This window comes from Cryptomeria japonica, chromosome 4, assembly GCF_030272615.1.
Source record: "Cryptomeria japonica chromosome 4, Sugi_1.0, whole genome shotgun sequence".
Classification (NCBI taxonomy): Eukaryota; Viridiplantae; Streptophyta; class Pinopsida; order Cupressales; family Cupressaceae; genus Cryptomeria; species Cryptomeria japonica.
In genome coordinates, this window is record NC_081408.1 from 124,498,001 (window position 1) to 124,520,718 (window position 22,718).

Genomic DNA, 22,718 nt, shown 5'->3' on the forward strand with positions numbered 1-22,718 from the left:
GTGGGACCATGACATTTTGAGGTGCCATGGTCTGGACCAAGGCGTTCCCACCACAAGCAAGACTAAAACAATGTAAAAAATCCCATGGTAGGACCACAAAAGGTTGTTTGTGGCCTCAAAGCTAGAAAATAGGCACAAATGGACTCAAAAAGGTGATGATGATAGGACACACTAAAGTAGGGCACAAAAATAAGGTGTAAATTTGTCCATGGCAATTTACGATGCTACAATTACGACTAGATCAAATTTATAACTCTAATTATGTTAATGTCTTTAAGATCAAAGGTTAGAGAAAGATCTTAATGTCACATCTTCCAAGAAATAACATTGAACTAAAAGCCATTGTGGATAAATAGTTCATAACAAATAATAAGATTTAGAATAATAATAATAAATTCTATAGCATCACTAGAAAATTAATAATATTGTTGTTAAGACAAAAGAAAATAATCTAGGGTTTTAGTTGTGTTTTTCCATAATAAATTTTAGGCATTACATAACTTGACAAATATGGCAATATTTGACATGAATATGAACATCTTTGAAATCATTTTTTTGGTGAAATCTTTTTATTTACAATCACCTCTTGTTTGTTCAAGAATTTAAAGTAAATACCTTCATAATTCGTCTGATATAAAACTCTTGAATTTATCTTGAGTTTGGAACATTTAATTAGAAAAGACTTACCTTGAGTAAAATTCATGTATATTGGACACTTTTAGTTTAATACATAGAAGATTATACTATTGTACCATTTATCCTTAATGGTTTTCTTAATATTGTATTATTGAAAAATTATTTGAGAATCTACCTCAATCAAGATTAGACTCAAACTTTTCTCTCTAACAATATTCATAGACTAAATTTGAAAATTAAATTATTATAATGGTCTCATCCACTTCCCTCTTCTTTCTCTTAATTCATGTTCCATCAACATACCCTTCACTACTGAAATATGCACATTATCTCATAATTTTCTACATAATAATCTATTTTTTAAACCAATTTCACTCAAGTATTATTTTTCAATAAAAAAATATCTTGTTTCAAAATCATGAAGAGGAGAGCTCATGCACACTATTGGTGTTTCATCATCCACACTTCTTTGTGTTAGCACAACTATAACTAAATATTTAAGTACAAAAGCATATACATAAAAGGGTTGCAAAGGATGATTAACATAAATGAATACATAACTTAATTTTTTATATCTTTGGAAGCATTTTGATATTAAAAGTACATTCTCTCTTTACAACAAGAGGTATTCTACATTCACATATAAGGGTTAAATGAAAATGCTTGAAAAAAATCTAGTAAAAATAAACACTTATAGAATGACATATGTAATCTTTTTAAATATTTTTTTAAAAATAACATAATTTTTCATTTTAATATGAGATCAAAGATACTTTTTTTTATTTTATTAAAAAATAATGAGTTGTAAAATTACAAGAGAATACAAACTTATTCTAATTAAATTTGTCACATTCAATTTCTTCAAGAGAGTGCAAAACATATCACACCCAACAATCTAAATCTAGAGAAAGGATTTTGGGCATTAGGCAATAAAATAAAATTCTGGAAATGAAAAAGAAAAGTCCCATGCTAGTTAGAATGTCTTTGACCAATTTTTAGTGGTAAAGAACGAGGTCACGAGGTCTAGTCTCCCTCAAGCCCACATGGTATCGGAGGATGTGTAGTGCCAGCATCACCGACCAATAAAATATGTCTTTGCTGAAAGGACGAGGCTTCTAATTTTTTACCAAAGGCCTTAAAATATTTGCATCTCCATCAATAATCATCAAGTAAATTCTAGAATCACAACAAAACTCATCTTAATACATTTTACACTTTCAAGATATCTAAATATGAGAAAAATAATTCTTAGAAATTAGACTACCATGTATTTGTAAACAGGATTGTTATTTAAGAATTTAAAATATAATATGCATTTGAGATCAAGCCTTCATCATTGTTTATCAAGTTAAAGGCTAAAGTGGTCAATGACAACACAACCTGCACACTACAAAGATTTGAGCATTTTTTAAAGGAGCATCCGTTTCAAGATAGGGAAAAGTTGTTCACTACAAAAATAATTGAAGTTAAAGATAAAATGAATCATTGTCGAAGAAAAATATTGATCCATTTAAAGCTAAAATTATACTTCATTGAATGCTTTCGAAGATACAATAGCTTCTTTTTAATCTACTAATTTTATCTATAAAACCTCCTCACAAGCACACATAATGGCTGCCTCAACAATGAATAATAGATAAAACCTCCTCACAAGCACACATAATGGCTGCCTCAACAATGAATAATAGATAATGAAGAAGAAATTAATCATTGCAAGATTGAATGCATTGATTATAATATTTTCTTCATAATTGATAAAAAGTATAATGTTTGATAAGTTAATTTTTATTTTGGAAAGGGACAGTATTAATTATTAAATATTCAATTAAATCATGCAATTTTTTCACTAAACTAAAAAATTAAAAGTAAAAGTAATAGTAATTATAGACTAGTGTCAATTTTAATCATAAAAAGTTTAAAAATAAAAGTAGTAGTAAAAATGATAACAAAACTAATAGTAATCATACACTGGTGTCAATTTTAATCATAGGAAATTTTTATTTATAAACACCCTTCAATTGAATGGCTACTTATGGATTATGCAGCTCCTTCACTAGTAAGCTACATGTGTCAGTTGAATGCAAGATTTATAGTGCACATACAAAAAAGTCCACATTGCAGCTAATATTAAGTGCCTAGCATGAGAGTAGATTTGCTAATAGCTACATTATTTCAAACTTCCACATAAAAAATGTGTATATTCTACACTTCTTAGTCTTTTTAATTAAAAGTAGCTCACAATGGGATTTGTCTCCAAGAAATGTGTAGATGGAATTTAACAAACAAAAACAATAACTTTAAAGATGATGCTCCATTTCTAAAAAAATATTAGATTTGAAGCACACAAGAATCTGAGTTTTATAAATCATCAAGAGCCTAAACCAAAAACTTTGTGAGGCTTCACTGTAACAAAAAAGGATGGGGTCACCATTTTATATTTCAATTTTCAAAGGAAAAACAAACCAATTTTTTTATTTTTTTAGTTATTTCACATTTATTTATTTTATGAAGTGAATGTGCTAAAAAATAAAATTGAATAAGACTACCAATTTTTTTTTTTTTTTAAACTTTAAATTTATTTACTCTATTAAATTTAATGTGATAAATAATAAAATTCATGAGACTACCAACTTTCATAAATTTTAAAACTTAATATTTTAAGCTTCAAAATTCACTATAAAATTCACACCACCATCCACTAATAATCCTGAAAAATCTTTTGAGCACCCATGATTTTTTTTAGGAAGCCCCCTTCCATGAGACCCTAACCTAAGCAACCTTCTAAATGAGTTAAGATCATATTAGTGACATCATTTACGAATAAAATAACTCTTAATTAAAATATAAAGTAAAACAAATCAAATTAACAATAAAATAAAATAATGATCATTGCAATAATAGACTTAAAAATTAATAAACTCCTTAAGATAAAATTAAATAATTATATACTAATATTAAAGTTTATGCATCTATGTGTATATATATATATATGGTTAAATAAAATAATTGTTGAATAAAATAAAATAATATTTCGTTATTAAATAAAACAACTGAAAGATAACAATCTTTTGTACCTTAATTACTAATTATTTTGTTTCAAACACGTAACTTTTAAAAAATAAATACCTTTAAATAAAAAATACACTCATTTTTTATATTATAATTCTTTTTTAAAAATATATACTAAATTATTTAATCAAAATAATTTAATTAATAATATACATACATAAAATTATATCTACATTAAATAAAAACAAAATAAACTACATTTTAATTAAAATTATCCAATCAAATTATAATAAATCTTTACCTTCAATAAAAATTCTTTTTAGAAACCAAAAATATAAAATATTTATTCTAAATACATAAATACTCATAATTACAAACTGAAGGAACACAACCATATACCCTACCCTACCTCTACTAGAAGAAGATCTGGATGCAGGGATTGATAGCTTTGATTTTATTCCAATCTTCCCCACCTTCCTTTAACCTCTCCTCTAACTCACCAGTTGCTTCGCTACAAACCGATATATACTTTAGTCTCCTCAATCGCTCCAATACCAATGGAACTCTCTTCACCAACGAACAATTCTTTATCCATAGTAATTGCATATGGTATCCTAAGGGGTCATATGGTATCCTAAGGGATTGTAGAACACAATATGACCCCTATGGAAACCATATGACTCATAACGACCCAATATGGTGTCATAAGGGGTCGTATGTTGTCCTTAGGGGTCATATGGTGTCCCATGATCCCTTAGGACACAATATGACCCATAACGACAAAATTTGGTGTCTTAAGGGGTCATATGGTGTCTGAAGGGGTCTTAAGAAATAATATGAGCCCTTAGGACACCATAGGAACCATAACGACCCAATATGGTGTCATAAGGGGTCTTATGTTGTCCTTAGGGATCATATGGTGTCCCATGACCCCTTAGGACACAATATGACCCCTTAAGACACAATATTACCCATAAAAAAATAATTTGGTGTCTTAAGGGGTCATATGGTATCCTAAGGGGTCGTACGACATAATATTACCTCTTAGGTCACCATAGGACCCCTAATGATGCCATATGGTGTCATAAGGGGTTATATGACCCATAACGACATTGTATAGAGTCGTATAGGGTCATATTGTGTCCTAAGGGATCATATGGTGTCTTAAAGGGGTCATATGAAACAATATGACCCCTTATGACATAATATGACCCATAACAACCCAATATGGTGTCAGAAGGGGTTATATGTTGTCCTTAGGGGTCATATGGTGTCCCATGACCCCTTAGGACACAATATGATCCATAACAACACAATTTAGTGTCTTAAGGGGTCATATGGTGTCCTAAGGGGTCGTAGGACACAATAGGACCCCTTAGGACACCATAGGACCCATAACATCTCAATATGGTGTCTTAAGGGGTCATATGGTGTCCTAAGGGGTCTAGGACACAATATGACCCCTATGCACACCATATGACTCATAACGACCCAATATGGTGTCATAAGGGGTTGTATGTTTTCCTTAGGGGGCATATGGTGTCCCATGACCCCTTAGGACACAATATGACTCATAACGATAGAATTTGGTGTCTTAAGGGGTCATATGGTGTCCTAAGAGGTCATAGGACACAATATGACCCCTTAGGACACCATAGGACCCATAACGACCCAATATGGTGTCATAAGGCATCATATGTTGTCCTTAAGGGTCATATGGTGTTCCATGACTCCTTAGGACAAAATATGACCCATAAGGACAAAATTTGGTGTCTTAAGGGGTCATATGGTGTCCTAAGGGGTTGTAGGACACAATATGACCCCTTAGGACACCATAGGACCCATAAGGACCTAATATAGTGTCGTAAGGGGTCATATATTGTCTTTAGGGGTCATATGGTGTCCCATGATCCCTCAGGACATAATATGACCCATAAAGACTCAATTTGGTATCTTAAGGGGTCATATGGTGTCCTAAGGGGTCGTAAGACACAATATTACCCCTTAGGACACCATATGATGGATAATGACCCAATATGGTGTCATAAGAGGTCGTATGTTGTGCTCAGGGGCCGTATGGTGTCCCATGACCCCTTAGGACATAATATGACCTGTAACAACACAATTTGGTGTCTTAAGGGGTCATATGGTGTCCTAAGGGGTTGTAGGACACAATATGACCCTTTAGGACACCATAGGACCCATAACGACCCAATATGGTATCTTAAGTGGTTGTATGTTGTCCTTAGGGGTCATATGGTGTCCCATGACCCCTTAGGACACCATATGACCCCTAATGACACCATATGGTGTCATAAGGGGTCATATGACCCATAATGACACTGTATAAAATTGTAAAGGGTCATATTGTGTCATAAGGGGTCATATGGTGTCTGAAAGGGGTCATATGACATAATATGACCTCTTAAAATATAATATGACCCATAACAACACAATTTGGTGTCTTAAGGGGTTTTATGGTGTCTTAAGTGGTCATAGGACACAATATGATCCCTTAGGACACCATAGGACCCATAATGTTCTCTTTATATCCCCCTATCTCTCTCCCCTACTCTCTCTCTAACTCTCCCCTAATCTCTCTATCTCTCTCCCCTAATCTCTCTCTCTCTCTCTCTCTCTCTTCCCCCACTCCCCCCTCTCTCTCTCTCTCCCTAATATCATATACTAATTTATTTATAAATTAATATATTAAAATATTATATATTTATATATTAATAAACAATAGATTAATTATTTACAAATTTAGCTAGTGAATTTACTTATTAAAATCGGATATCTGATTTTTTTCGTACAAATTTCAAATTTGAAAATTTGGCTCAAGAATGCTTTGGGATTTGGCTTGGAAGTGACAAGCCTGGAAAGTCAACTGAAAAAATGTGTTTTTCAGTATTCCTTGATTTTCCAAACTTTAAACTGGTGGCTGACGACTTTTTTTGTAACCAAAATTGCTAAAACGAAAAGGGTTTTTTAAGGATGTTCTCAAATTTCCAAGAATATAAGGCTTGTCTTATTTCGACTTTAATAAATAATAATTATTTTTTTTCTAATTGAATTCTGACAATAGTCATGATTGATACACTGATTGAAAAACACTCATAACTTTCAAACGGTATAACATTTTTTGAATCCGAAACATGCATCACATCCTATGCTTCATCTACTATAGGAAAAAATTAAAAAAAATTAAATTTCATAAGGTTTTGACTAAGTTAAGGTGGTCAGACGTAGGAGTTTCTAAATTTCTGAAAAGTTGTAGTAAAAAATTCATAAATAATTGTTTACTTTATAAAAAAATATGTGTCACATCCGGACATGAGTCTAATACTTATATTATAAATATTATAAAAAAATATTATGATTTGATTGTGATTAGGGTGCTTAGACATACGTCAACTTCTTATCTTTTTCCTAAAATTTTAGTACCACTGTATTGAAATTTGAAATTGTCATCAAATAGGATTTTTTGTTTTCAAAAAACAACTAGTAGCTTAGAAAATACATTCAATTTTCTATAGATTCTCTTCTTACATATTTTAAAAATAATGTTCACAACTTATTCAAATTTTCATGTCAAGTTGCATAACTCTGATTTTTTGAAATTTCATTGCCACTTAAGAGCCTATTTTGGCACACCACGATCTTGCACATACTAAGAAGATGGTGATATTTTGTGCTTCAATGCTTTCTCTTTATTAGAGAGATCATTAATAGGAGTATTGGCTCTTTTTTCATTCACATGAGATACCCTAGGAGAGGAGGTACAAGTGTTAGATTTTTCATTAGCATCTCCAGGGTTATGATCTACAAAAGATTTTATGTGATCTACATATGTAATGCATTTTCCTAAAATTATCACTATAAAACAACATGCATCACGGATAAAATATTTTGGATTTAATTGATTAGTAGGAAGCATTTTAGAATTTCTAAAAATACAATATGCCAAAGTACTATGAATGAAAAGAAGTAATATGAAGTGAAAGAAGCCATTATCCAACACAAGATTTTGATATATATAAGTGAAAACTAATGTAATCATATGTGGAATGGAAAACAAATTAAATCTATTAAGTGCCATTATGAATTCTTCAGATCAGATCTAAAAAATAAGTTACAAACTATGCAACCCACAAATCAAGTTAACCAAAATAAATTAGGGTTTTTATGAATTTAACCTATATAATTTAATTAAAAATACAATCTATGAGTGTAAAATTGAAAATTGAAATGCCTACAAATCAGATCCGCGAACACACAAATCAGAACCACTAATTTTACTTGAGAGACCACCACATTGAAAGAGGGATGGACCAAATAGATATAGGCTTTATCCCAATGAGAAAAAGTCTAAAATTATGATTAGGTTCACTTGGTTAGGGTTTGGATCTCCTTTCTAAGTTGAATTGTGAAAATGTTGAAATTAGTGTAAAATAGGTGATTATTGAAGAGATCAGGCCTAAATAGTGAGCTATAATCATCACATTGAGATGCCAACCTGGATCTCAACAAACGAAGATGTTTTAGATTTGTTCCTAGAAGTTCATCCTGATTTTTCAAGACGAAGGCTCATTATTTTTCCATGTTCATCTCTTGGAATCGTATTGATCCTCTTGAATACAACTCTATACCTATTTCCTTCACACATAGAAAGAAAGGGGAAAATGTTGGGAATAGGGGTTCGCCTAAGTCAAACCCTAGTTGACGAATTAACCTTGAATTAAATAATGTAAATATTGAAATGAATGCTAGATAGATATACCTCATATCTATAATTGTTGATGATGTTTCTTTGCTCTTTGAATGTAATCAAAAACATTGTATACTAATCACACACACATCCTTGCATAAGATTGATGTAGTTTTGCTCCATAATGGTTGAATGATCAATATGCATCCTTGAAGATCTCTGAAAATGCTTCATGAATGCTTCATGAATGCATTAATACTTTAGGTGGATAATGGATGGAGACTTATATTGCTTAGATGAAATTAGGTTGATCAAATATCTTTATATAGGGGTTTCTAGGTAAATTACTGATTAGGCCGACCTCCAACGGTCATGCAGAGCCATGAAGATAAAAACTTACCGATGAGATATAGCCCCGACCCCATTTTAAATTAGGGCCTGATTGAGTGGGACTATGGCATTTTGGGGTGCCATGGTCTAGACCAGGGTGTTCCCACCATAATCAAGACTAAGGCAATGCAAAAAGTCCCATGGTAGGACACACGAAAGGTTGTTCGTGGCCTCAACGCTCGAAAATAGGCACAAATGAACCCAAAAAAGTGATGAGGATAGGACACACTAAAGTAGGGGCACAAACGTAAGGTCTAAATTGGCCCAATGACAATTTACGATGCTACAATTATGACTAGATCAAATTTATAACTCTTGTATATGGTGAAAATGGATAACAATAATAACAATATTGAAAGCCTAAATGAATTCAACCACAAAACCCTAGCCTAACAACAACAAAGATCCACCATAACATATGAAGATTACCTAAGACAATGCAAATCAAATGAAATCACAAAGATTATACCATCACATGTCCAATAGGGTTTGAATCTTCCTTTTTCCTATCTCCATTGATCTTGCTTGATATATTTGCTCTCAGATTTTATGTGCACAAGAGCTCAACAAAGAACGAAATGTGGTTGCTAGTAGGATCGTAGTGTAGTCAAGTGATCAAGTAATTAGGTCATTAGCTCATTAGGGTTTGATAATGAAGAAAGCATCTCCTTATATAGAAGACACTATATGAAATGGAGGGATAAGATTGAGAGGTGTAAAAGGAGGTCGGCTATGATTAGAGGGTAGGTAGAAGAAATAATAAAATAATGAAAGGGTTAGGTAGTGTATGAATTAAGAGATGAATGACATGTGTCATGGGTAGAAAAGGCTAATCAATTAATTAAATAAATAAAGATTTATTTAATTAATAGAAGAAGTGGGATCAATTAAATAAATAAAAATATTTATTTAATTTAGGAAAAGGATAATTTAAATAAATAAATGTATTTATTTAAATGAGAAATAAGGCTAGAAGAGGATAAATGAATTAATTAAATAAATAAAGATTTATTTAATTAATAGAAGAATTAGGCTTAGATAATTAAATAAATAAAATATTTATTTAATTAGACATGACAATTTTGGGTGTCTACATTTTGCCCCTCTTTGAGACAATGCGGCTTGTCGCGTTGTTTCAAAGAAGATAAGATGAACTGATACAGAGTTGCCCCAAGATGGGAATGATATGCCCCTCGAGAGATTGGATGAAAATGTCTGAAAAGATTGCAGACAATCTCTCGATAAGATAGAAAGGCTAGAATGGACTGACCGGATAAAGTGAGAAAGTCATGGGATAATGAAGACTGACTCGGGAAACGAGGACGAGGGCGAGGGCTAGGGTAGGCTATAAGATAGACCATGGGGGAAAATACATCCTCATTGTCATCTACACATCCACGAGAGCATATTGCAGAGCGAGAATAGAGCAGGAGCAGTCAACAGTGATGGCCTTCACTCATAGATTCGACCACGTTCACTGATTTCAGAGGCCACTAGAGGCAGGAGAGCTGGTAAGTACCACCAAACCTCCTCATATTTTGACGCATTTAATTTTGTCATTAATGCATGCTAGATAGGGTCATAAATGCGCTTAGACTAGGGTCCAAAAAGTGTCAAAAAATGTTTAGGCGCGTCTGCGTTGGTGCCAGGCACGTCTGTGTTCGCTAGGCGCGTCTGTGTTTGTGCCAGGCGTGTCTACGTTTGAACCCGTGTCTGTGTTAAATGCAGCCGCGTTTGTGATGTGCAGGCGCGTTTGTGCCAAGAAGGCATGTCTGTGTCACCCAGGCGCGTCTGTGCAGAGCATAGGCACGTCTGTGTCGGGCAGGCACGTCTGTGCAGTCCTGAAGCACGTTTATGTCATGTAAGCGTGTTTGTGTTTGAAAAATGTGAATTTGCATCTTCTAGGTCAAATCGGCAGTTCTGTGATGAACATACGTTGTCGATTGGATAAGCTACTGAGAGGATACACTCAAGCAGGTCCTCTAGGAAGACTAGGATAGATCAAGGCACTTTGTGATGAACAAGGAGTACCAAGATAGAGTACTTTGTGATGAACAGGGAGTACTAGAGTATGAGCAACACTTTGTGATAAACAGTGAGTGCAAATGTGAGTAACACTTTGTGATGAACAGGGAATGTCACACACGTAGTACTTTGTCATGAACAGGGAGTACTACTAGGATAGAAGCAACACTTTGTGATGAACAGTGAGTGTCACTAGGATAGATAGCTAGATGCATTTAGATAAAAAGTAGCATTTTGTGATGAATAGTGAATGCCACTATGACTGACATGAGTGATTTGCATGACTGCAGGAGTATTTGCCGATGCTGGAGTCACGGGAGAGATTCCCATCGACATAGAGATTGTGACCTGAGTTGTTGTTCGAGGATAGAGCTGCCATCGAGGAGATGGGATTGAGACATGTGCTTTATGTGCCTGAGTTTCGGGCAAACATGGGTTTGCTGACTGCGCTTGTGGAGAGATGGCACTCTGAGACGTGCACTTTCCATTTATCGATGGGTGAGATGACAGTCACCCTGAAGGATGTGTATATGATACTTAGGATATCGATCGTTGGGGAGCTGATCCCATACGATCGAGACGGAGATAGAGAGGCATTAAGACGGGTGTTCTAGGACCCAAGACTGGAGATGAGGGAGGAAACGTGGCATGGGACAACATGACAGCCACAGGGTTAGCATTGCCGGTAGTGATAGGAGGAGCTATCAGTGGGTTCCTGTGTCCAAACAGGGCGACACGGGGGTTGGCCGTGGGCTAGGGGAGCACTGGAAACTCTGGTGACGCAGCACACCAGATATGCCTGGGGACCATGTGTGCTGGCCCACCTGTATTATGAGCTTCATCAGTTTGTCTACCATGGATCAGTAGGATTGGGCTGCAAGGTCACATTGCTGCAGGTATGGGCCTATGAGCATCTGCCGGTTACCCAACTGATACACTTCAGGGGCAGGGGTCATGGACGCAGCTTTGTCCATTTGTATGATACGATCACATCACAGCCACAGATTGGAAGGCTAGAGCATTGGCAGCGAGTGATTGATGACATTGACATGGTCATATGGAGACCATATTTGGGCTGTGAGCAATGGGAGGATGATGCAGCTGAGCTCCCTTACACCTTCCAGAGTAGGTACCTGATTGGGCAGATGCCCTATGTGCTAGAGAGACAGCTAGTGGATAGGATTGGCTGACAGTTTGGCCAGATTCAGAGGATGCCCCGGGGGTCAGGCTGGTATGCACAGACAGTTAGGGATTAGGCACAGTTTGGGCCCTTACTATCATATGATCAGGCAGTGACTCAGCTGGTGGAGATGATGCCCTTACCATGGGACATGTGGCCCGAGATCGAGGATGCTGGTATGGATGCTGAGTATACAGCATATTGGGCAGAGCATCCCTTCCCACGATTGACAGATCCAGGAGAGCCATTGGATGGGGATGGTGGTGGGGATGATGATGATGATGGAGGGGATGGGGGCAGAGGCCGACAGAGGAGGAAGGGAGTAGTTGGAGAGAGGAGGGTGGCAGCTCAGAGGGAGGGTGGTGAGGAGAGGCAGGCTTGGGTGGTGAGGGGTCGCGGTGGATTGCCGCTATAGGTGCCAGTAGCATAGGGTCCTGGACAGGCACAGGGATGGGGACAGGGACAAAGACAGGTACCAGTACAGGCACCAGTATAGGTACAGGTACAAGCACAGGGGCAGGCACCCGTACAGGGGGAGCCACAGGCAGAGGTAGAGGGGGATGACCCGGTGGAGGCCGAGCTGCTAAATCTGAGGGAGATCTGCCAAGGCCAGGCAAATGAGATCCAGGAGCTGGAGAGGGAGAGAGATCGGCTCAGGAGGAGGCTCAGGGATACAGAGCGAGAGCGAGACCAGGCTATTCAGCGCTACACTGAGGCTGAGACAACACTGAGGGCTGGGAGGCAGGCAGCAGAGGACACCGGGGCAGGATATGCATATGTCCTATGAGCAGGAGAGGAGATTGCCTACTGGAGAGACCTCTACTATGGTGTAGTGCCAGTAGATCAACGGGCGAGGAGCTTCCATAGATCGTCGCATACAGCGACAGCTACGGGAGGGAGCTGGAGGAGACAGGCATCGAGTGGTGGGGTTATGGGTCCTCCACCACCACCAGATAGAGGGGATAGGAGGGATGATCTTGGGGTGAGTCCTTCAGGGGCTCAGATTCCGTCGAGGCCAAGTGGCTCCGAGGGAGGGAGTTCTTCATAGCCGTAGAGGGGCTCCCTATGTATCAGTTTTTGTACCATTTTTGTATTATGATGTAGACACCTGCGGGTGCTTTTTGTAGCCATATGATTTTGACATCATTGTATCATGACATTTATATATATATATGAGATGATTCATTTGTTTGCGGTAGCTATATGCATGTGTACCTATGTGATGTATGTTTTATGAGATGCTTATAATATGGATGCAAATATTTATATGATGTAATGCAATGTTTTTTTATGTTTTATATGTTTTAAAATGTTGTGCCAATGCAAATGTGAATGTATGTAATGCAGATGAATATGATAATGCAAATGTAAATTGTGCTAACAGGTGTTGTGTGCAGGATGTGATGCAGTTGTGATATATATATATATATATGTATGTATGAAATGCTTATATGTGGTGATGCAGGTGCGACTACATGAAATGCAAATGTTTTTGGTGTGTCATTAGACTCAGTCATGTGATAGCAGGCTACGCGGACTCGAGAAGGACGATGGAAGTCAATCAAGAAAGGGGGGTGGAAGATAGAAGATATGAAAGTGAAAGAGCTTCTTGTGCGTTATCATCATTGAGCTTTATTATGGCAAGTAGGTTATGACAATCGAGGCATATGTTCGACCCAGAAAGTCATTGTACCTATTTGCAAGGAGATAAGACAGTCACAAACAAGGAATGCCCCAATTCACACTAGACTCACAGTGTCCTCATATCCTTGGACAAGTCATAGCATTACTAAGAGACAATCCACAGACAACAAATATAAATAGGTGACGATACCCCATCCTCACCTTTCTAGTCAAAGACATCCTGGAGATAAAATCTCTAGTCAGAGACATCCCAGAAAAGCTAAAAGACATGTCACCATAAAGATAAAATCAAAAGAAAACCAAGACTCGACACCAACATCCACTGTAGTCCTCAAGTTTAGTGTCTCTTGTCACTTGTATAAAGTCATATTTGATTGTGGTCACAATGTTTACTGTCACAGAATGGATAGATAGCACTAAACCATATGTTGGCTGAGTCTATTGAAAGATTTGATTTGTTGAAGCCCATTGTTGCTACTGTGTCTCATCTGAAACTGACTGAATCCATGAAACTGATACTTTATTGCGGATCTATGATGCAAATGTTGCTTTATTGCAGATTGTGCGCGGATAGACTGAAGGAAGATGGAAGAAACTGTACTCCTCGAAACATGTGATGTTCTCAGTTCCACACCCATCACTAGACATAGGATTTTCCTTAGCCACAGATAGGATCTAATTTATTATGGATGGAAAGGGAGGAAAAGGGAGGTTTATTATGAATGGCTAACAAATCTTGGGTAGATCAATAACAAGCCATGATGGGAATGGGTAAGTTTATTATGGATGAATAGGTTGTGAGTGTGTGCAAAGTGAAAGGATGAAAGAGAATCCTGAAGGAGGGAGGAGCAACGTCTCTACGCATGGTGCTAGTGACCCAGTTTTCACCATGGTACTTGCCCAGGGTGCCATTGAAGTGGTTTTCACCGTTGGACGAAATTATTTCTCTTTACTTTTTTTGATTTTTCAATGTTTTTTGTGTCACAAGGCGCCTGTTTGCCAGGTTTTCACCAAGTAACAATTTTTATATTTTAAGATTTTTTTGTATTTTTGAATGTTTTGATTTTTTTGTATTTTTGAATGAGGATACTCCAAAGAGCTATGTGTAGAACTTGCGAAGGTGCATGCTGTTGATAGGATCCTCCAAAGGTTCACCTTCTATAGTTGAGAGCTGATATGCACCAGATCCATATGCTACTGTAATAATGTAGGGACCAAGCCAATTTGGTTCAAACTTGCCCTTCTTCTCTCTGTCTTGTTGATTTTTAGGATTTTCTCTGAGAACCAAGTCACCTACCTCAAATGTGCGAGGCTTAACCTTATAATTGTAACTGCAACATTCCTTGACTGAATGATATGTAACTCGAGTGACTGTCTTCCTTGATAAAGGAATTGAGATAGAATTACTAGTGTGTGGACTATGTAGGCCCATATGCATGTCACCTGAAGAAGTTTGGGCATCCCTAACAAAAAATTCCTTCGAGGAAGCTCCATTAAAGGTCCATGATGTATCGCTGGAAGGGAAAGGATTTGTGGAACAATCAGATGAGTGATGAAGGCTTATGATTGCAAAAAGAAGTGAAAGTAGGATAGCATGATGGAGACTTAGGATCAACAAGTAATCTTTTTGACTTGCAATTGTAGAACTTTTGCCCCCAGTTATTTTGGTATTAGGGGAGATCATCTCTTGTTCTTTTTCTTTCATAGGATTTTTATCCTTGACTTTGATTTTTGCTGAGTCCAATAGGTTATGATTTTGATTTGGACTGAAGGAATTTTCTTTATTTTTGACTTTTAGGTTTTTCTTTTCAAAGCTTGAATTTTCATCCCCAATGAGTAAGGGATTTTGTAATTCTTGTTGATCTAAGTTTGGAAGTGGAGTGGAAATGCAATGAGTGGATGAAATGGTAAAGCTATGTGAGTTTTCAAGAGGGCTGGCAATACGCTCAATAGATTCTTTGTTGGAACCACTCTTAGGAGTATTGATATCAAGAGTTGCTTGCACCACTAGAGGAGATTTGCATTCGGACTTAGTAGCCACAACACTAGGTGGTTCACACCCAATTCCTTGTAAATTGTTTATATATTGTTCTTGTTGACTGAATGTCTTAGGAGATAGTGGGAGTTGATCAACATGAAAGATATACTCACCACATCCCATGTCTTAATCTTGAATTTTTCTTTTAGCTCTATTTGTTTTGACGTAGAAGCTTTTAATGATTCTGGATCCACATATGCTGAAGATGGAACAACTTCTTGATTGGCTGGAATTGTTATTTCTGATCTAGGTCATAGATTATTGCAATATATAAATGGATTTGGATCCGCTTTGATGGTCACTTCAACTCCATTGTGTGGAAACTTGATACATCGATGATATGTAGAAGGGACTGCGCTCATCTCATGAATCCATGGACGTCCCAAGAGTATGTTGTATGTGAGATCTAGATCTGGGACTTGAAAAACCACATCTTTTGTAACTGGCCCAACTCTGAGAGGTAAGGTGACTATGCCTTTGGATGAACGCTCTTCATCATCATATGCTTTGATAGTAATTTTGTTTGTAGAATTCACAGCTTTGTCAGAATATCCCAATTGTTTAATGGTGCTCAATGTACAAATGTTTAGACCTACTCCTCCATCTATCAGGACTCGTTTGATTCTATGTTTGTGTATGAAGGCTTCAATGTGTAATGGTGCATTATGTGGCTGACTTATGGATGTGTCATCAGCTTCTGTAAAAGTAAGGGAGTGTGGAATGGAAAGGTATCCCACCATGGCTTGGAACTGGTCCATGTTCAGATCAGTAGGAACAACAGTATCTCTTAAGATTTTGTCAAGAATAGCTTTATGTGTGGGAGATATGCGTAATAGCTCAAGGATTGAAATGAGCGCGGGTGTCTTCCCTAACTGTTCTACAAGGTCATACTCAGGTTTGGTTGATGAAGAAGCGGTGTTTTTAGTTGGAGCACCTTGCAAAATCATTCGGAGGTAGATTCCAAAGAAGATCCAACACCTTTTAGGATAATCTTGGGTCTTTGAGTAGAATTCTTAGACACTTTGTCCTTGATGATAATAGTAGAGACATAATTGTCCATCGAGATGTGATTGATAGTTGAATCATAGTTATAAGATGCTCTGGTATAGTTGGTTTGGTCATCTATGGCTTTAGCTTTTCCCTTGTCATGTTTTGGGAATGGTTCCTTAAACATCTCATGTTCTTGATTGGATGAATGTCCCTCAATCTCAATGTCACCTCTATCAATGAGATCTTGTATGATGTTCTTCAATCGATGACAATTTCCTGTCTTATGACCCTTGCTCTTATGAAATTCACAATATTCATCATCGTTCCACCAATTTGGTTTAACCTTTGGTTCATGTGGAGGAAAATCTGGAACTGTGATTACTTTGTTTGCCACTAGCTTCTTGAAGACTGACTCAAGTGGTTCTCCCAATGGGGTGTACTTCCTTCGTGATCTGGAAGTTGTTTGAGTGTTCACCTGATTGTTTGTAGAACTTGATCCTGAAAAGATGAATTTAGGTCGCATTGTGTTGGCATCATCAACACCATCATTGACTGTGTTCTTGTTTTTATTCCAAAATCTTGGCTTGTCTTTTCCTTTAAAGTCATCTTTGTTTTCTTTAAATATTTTAATGACTCCTTGTTCAATTAGGACCTTTTCTGTCGCTAAGCCTTTTTCAATGACGTCCTTGAAAGTGGACAAGCAAGCTTTTCTTAAGTCATAACCAATCTCTTTGTTAACATTTTGTGTGAACATTTCTACCATTTGTTTTTGTGGAATTTCACAAGAACATCTGCTGGCTAGATTTCTCCATCTTTGTAAGAATGATGCAAAAGACTCTCCCTCTTTTTGCTTGGTGTTGCACAAAGTAGTGACTGATATGTCTGTCTCTATATTATAGGAGAAATGTTGGATAAATGTCTCTGCTAGATCACCCCATGACTTAATACCAGGTGGGAGTTGGGAGAACCATTCCATAGCTTGATCACCTAAGCTTTGTGGGAATAACCTCATCAAATATGTCTCTTTTGCTGCTACCAAAATGCAAGCTGTAAAAAACTGTCTTATGTGTGCCTTAGGATCCCCTTTTCCTCTATACTTATCAAATTTAGGCATCACAAAGTGTGTAGGAAATGGAGGCATTGGAATGCTCTTGTCAAATGGATAAGGACATATGTCTCTCATTGTGTATGTTGGCTTCGGTGTATTTATGTCCTCCATTTTCTTTTGTAGGTCCCTGATTTGTTGCTCCAAATTGCTCTTAGGTGGAGATTGACTTCTTGGACCATACCCTATGCTTGAGGCACCAATTAGAGGAGGAGCATGTTGCATATATGGATGATATTGATCATACACATGTTCATATGGAGGAGGTCTATAGTGATGTTGCGTATATGAACCACTTGGTATAGATTCATGTTGAGGAACACCATATCTATTTTGCGCATGTATACCATACTCTACAGGCATGTCATGTTCTATTGTATTGCCCCCAAATTTGACATGAGGTTTCCTTGTGTCCAAATTTTGAGCATGCCTTTGAATATCCAATTGCCTTTGTGGTTGATCCTTAGCATTGGTATGTGATTGAGCATATCTGTCTACATAAGACTTCCATAATGGTCTGTGAAGGTAAGTATCATATGCTTGACCATGTGTATGTGGGACCTCTGGTTTTTGAAGCAAAGCTGATGGTGATTTCGGTACCATATGTGGTCCTCTATTTCCTCCACTATTAGGTCTCCTTTGATCCATGTTGGAGTGAGGTTGTTGCAAAGGTCTTTGTTCCATTATTTGAGACATGTCAAAATCATGAGGTATCTTGGCTCCACTTTGTGCCATCATTTGTAAGAAGTATTGTCTATCCCTCCTCATTATTTCCTCAACCAATCGATTGAAATGGGGATTCATAATGGATTCTTCCACATCTGCTGAATGTACTGAAAAGTTGTCCACATTGTCATTATGTGTAGCATTGTTGTTTATAGTGTCCATGTTCTCAACATTTGGAATGTTTCTATAGGCATCCATGTCAGGTAATGTAGTATGATCAGAATTGAAAAAGATATCATTGTCATACTCATAAGAACTCATGTTTGCGGACTCTTAAGCCTCTTCAGTTTCTCTCCTAGATTTTTGAAGACGGGTTTCAACCATGAACTAGGTATTGACCAAGATATGTGAGACTGGATGAAAAATGGAAAAAGTATGGAAGACCAAGAGGTGGATGGAATGTAAATGAATCTGAGGTGTACTTGCAATGTCCAAAGTGTAAGACCAAGTATGTATGTAGTAGAGTAGGTGTGACTTCCAAAGAGAGGATAGTTTCTCTTGATGGGGTAAGTTGACCTTGACTCTAAGTAAGACCAAATGAGACCCAAAGGTAAGAAACCTTGATGAGGGACCATTTAGCAAAGTGTTGTTGTATGTAGTGTGTTGACAAAGTATGATGAGGACAAGATAGTGACCTTTTGACTCAAGTTTAGACAAATGTGGATGTAAAGTGAGATGTGAAGCAATGATGGATTTTGGGAGACCCAAGGACAGGTTAAATGCTAGATGAAACCTTGGAGAAATGACCTAGGAAGCTCAAGAATTCTGAAACTGACTATGTTTGTTTGCTGGACTGTAACAGTTTTTCAATTCTGGACACAGATGCGCCTGTATACTTCATAGACGCGGTTTCCTGATGCAGACGCGACTCTGTTTAACACAGACGCGTTTCTGTGAGATTTTTGCAAAGTTGAAATGTTGAACCTGTTGGAACACAGACGTGATTTTGCCCTTCACAGACACGGTTACACAACACAGACGCTATTATGTCCGACACAAACGAGTTTCCATAAAATTTGTGCAATTTTTTCCAATCTGTGAAGTCATTTTTGTTGTGACCAAATTTGACTATTTGACTGTTTTTCGTGACAAGAGGACATAGTGTTGATGAAGACCCAATGTTTGATAGTGTCTAGACTCAAAATGACTCCAAGAAAAGTGTGTTGTTTGATGTAAAGATGTTTTGCATACACTTGAAGACACAAAAGACATAATGTTTTGCTGTTTGGTCTTGAATGTTTTGAATATTTAACATAAGTCAAGCACAATTCTTATGGCTAGCCAAGACAATAGTTGTTGATCCCACATGGGGTTTTACCCCCGAGGCTATGCTATTCAGAGCGGATACGTAGATGCTTGACCTCACTTGCTCCACCCTCGGTACTCACTTCTCGGGTCAGCCAAGCATCAGTCCCCATGAAAACTCCCCATGGCAAACTTTGTATCTCTACTAAGAACCGTATGTGTGTGGGCCGCTACCAGAGGTCCGACCTCCTACCCCAACAACTAGAAGGATTTGGGCCTCTAAAACAAAATGGTGCTAGTAAGGGCATCCTCTCATGTGGCCATACATGCGACACTTTCAGCTCTGTAAATACAGAAGGCTCCCAGCCAGTAGGGGTTACGCCCTACAACTGATCAAATAAATTTGATCAAACGGGTTTATGGGGAGACATAGTGTCAGTATGAACTAATCAGCACACGTTATTCATAATTTTCACCATGAATACATTTGTTTATAGTGGTTCAGATGAGGTGGGTTTTCCTCGCTACCACTTGGGTCGTTCTCTTCTCACTAGTAGTCATAATGACCACACGGGAAGACAGGCCCTCTAAAGATTAAACAAAAAGAGCCTATTGCTCAAGACACAAAAGACAATGATTCAATTTTAGGGCACCAATTGAAGTGTTTGCTAATCTATGAAAACAAGGCACACAATAAAAATCCAAAAACCCTTGCCAAGGACCTGCAACAAAGAGTTGTTAGTAGTTTGGATTGTTTCAAATGATTACCCCTTCCTGCAAGCACACAAGTTAGGTAAATTTTAAACCCAAAAGACTTTGTGAAAATAGGGGCCTTCAACCAAACGATTTAGCTTTCAAGACAAGCTGCACCAATTTTGTTAGCTAGATCTAAAAATGTTAGCTCAAAATAAACTAGATCTGAAACATTAAATGCAAGACAAAATGGTGAAACATGAAAACCTAATTTATTTATTTTTTGAAACACAGACGCGATTTTACCTTACATAGACGCGATTCTGCCCTACACAGACGTGATTCCACAACACAGATGCGTTTCTGCAAAAATGCAAAACAGAAAATCCTGCAGAGCACAAACGCGATTAAAATGATCATAGACGCGACTAGATCTCATAGACGCGATCAAAGTGCCCACAGACACGCCTATAATGAAAACCTGCAATTTGGAAAATGAAAATATTGCCAAAAACATAGACGCGGATCCAGATGTTGCAGACACGCCAGAAAATCCAAAACACGATCCGAAAGTACGCAGAGACGAAAATGTCGAAAATATTGTCGAAAACGTCAGATCTGCAACTTCAAAATACAAAATTTGCAAAAAGATGTTAAATGCAAAAAGGGACAAGAGTCCCACCGGGCGAGCCAAAATGTGTATGGTGAAAATGGATAACAATAATAACAATATTGAAAGGCTAAATGAATTCAACCACAAAACCCTAGCCTAACAACAACAAAGATCCATCATAACATATGAAAATTACCTAAGATAATGCAAATCAAATGAAATCACAAAGATTATACCATCACTTGTCCAATAGGGTTTGAATCTTCATTTTTCCTATCTCCATTGATCTTGCTTGATATATTTGCTCTCAGATTTTATGTGCACAAGAGCTCAACAAAGAACGGAATGTGGTTGCTAGTAGGATCGTAGTGTAGTCAAGTGATCAAGTAATTAGGTCATTAGCTCATTAGGTTTTGATAATGAAGAAAGCATCTCCTTATATAGAAGACACTATATGAAATGGAGGGATAAGATTGAGAGGTGTAAAAGGAGGTTGGCTATGATTAGAGGGTAGGTAGAAGAAATAATAAAATAATGAAAGGGGTAGGTAGTGTATGAATTAAGAGATGAATGACATGTGTCATGGGTAGAAAAGGCTAATGAATTAATTAAATAAATAAATATTTATTTAATTAATAGAAGAAGTGGGATCGATTAAATAAATAAAAATATTTATTTAATTTAGGAAAAGGATAATTTAAATAAATAAATGTATTTATTTAAATGAGAAATAAAGCTAGAAGAGGATAAATGAATTAATTAAATAAATAAAGATTTATTTAATTAATAGAAGAATTAGGCTTATATAATTAAATAAATAAAATATTTATTTAATTAGACATGACAATTTTGGGTGTCTACAACTCTAATTATGTTAATGTCTTTAAGATCAAAGCTTAGAGAAAGATCTTAATGTCACATCTTCCAAGAAAACATTGAATATGTGGTAGCAATTAAACAAAATAAATAATAATAGTAATGTTACAAAATCCATTGTGGATAAACAGTTCATTACAAATAATAAGATTTAGAATAATAATATTAAATTTTATAACATGACTAGACAATTAATAATATTGTTGTTAAGACAAAAGAAAATAATCTAGTGTTTTAGTTGTGTTTTTTCATAATAAATTTTAGGCATTACATAACTTGACAAATATGGCAATATTTGAGAGGAATATGAACATCTTTCAAATCAATTTTTTTGGTGAAATTTTTTTACTTACAATCACATCTTGTTTGTTCAAGAATTTAAAGTAAATACCTTCATGATTCCTCCAATATAAAACTCTTGAATTTACTTGAATTTGGAACATTTAATTAGCAAAGGCTTGCCTTGAGTTAAATTCATGTATTTTGGACACTTTTAGTTTAATACATATAAGATTATATTATTTGAGAATCTACCTCGATCAAGATTTGACTCCAACCTTTCTCTCTAACAATATATATAGACTAAACTTTTAAGTCAAATTATTACAATGGTATCATCCACTTCCCTCTTCTTTCTCTTAATTCTTGTTTTATCAACATACTCTTCACTACTGAAATAGGCACATTATCACATAATTTTCTACATAATATCTATTTTCAAACCAATTTCACTCAAGTATTATTTGTCAATCACAAAATATCTTGTTTGAAAATCATGAAGAAGCTCATGCACACTATTGGTGTTTCATTATCCACACTTCTTTGTGTTAGCACAACTAT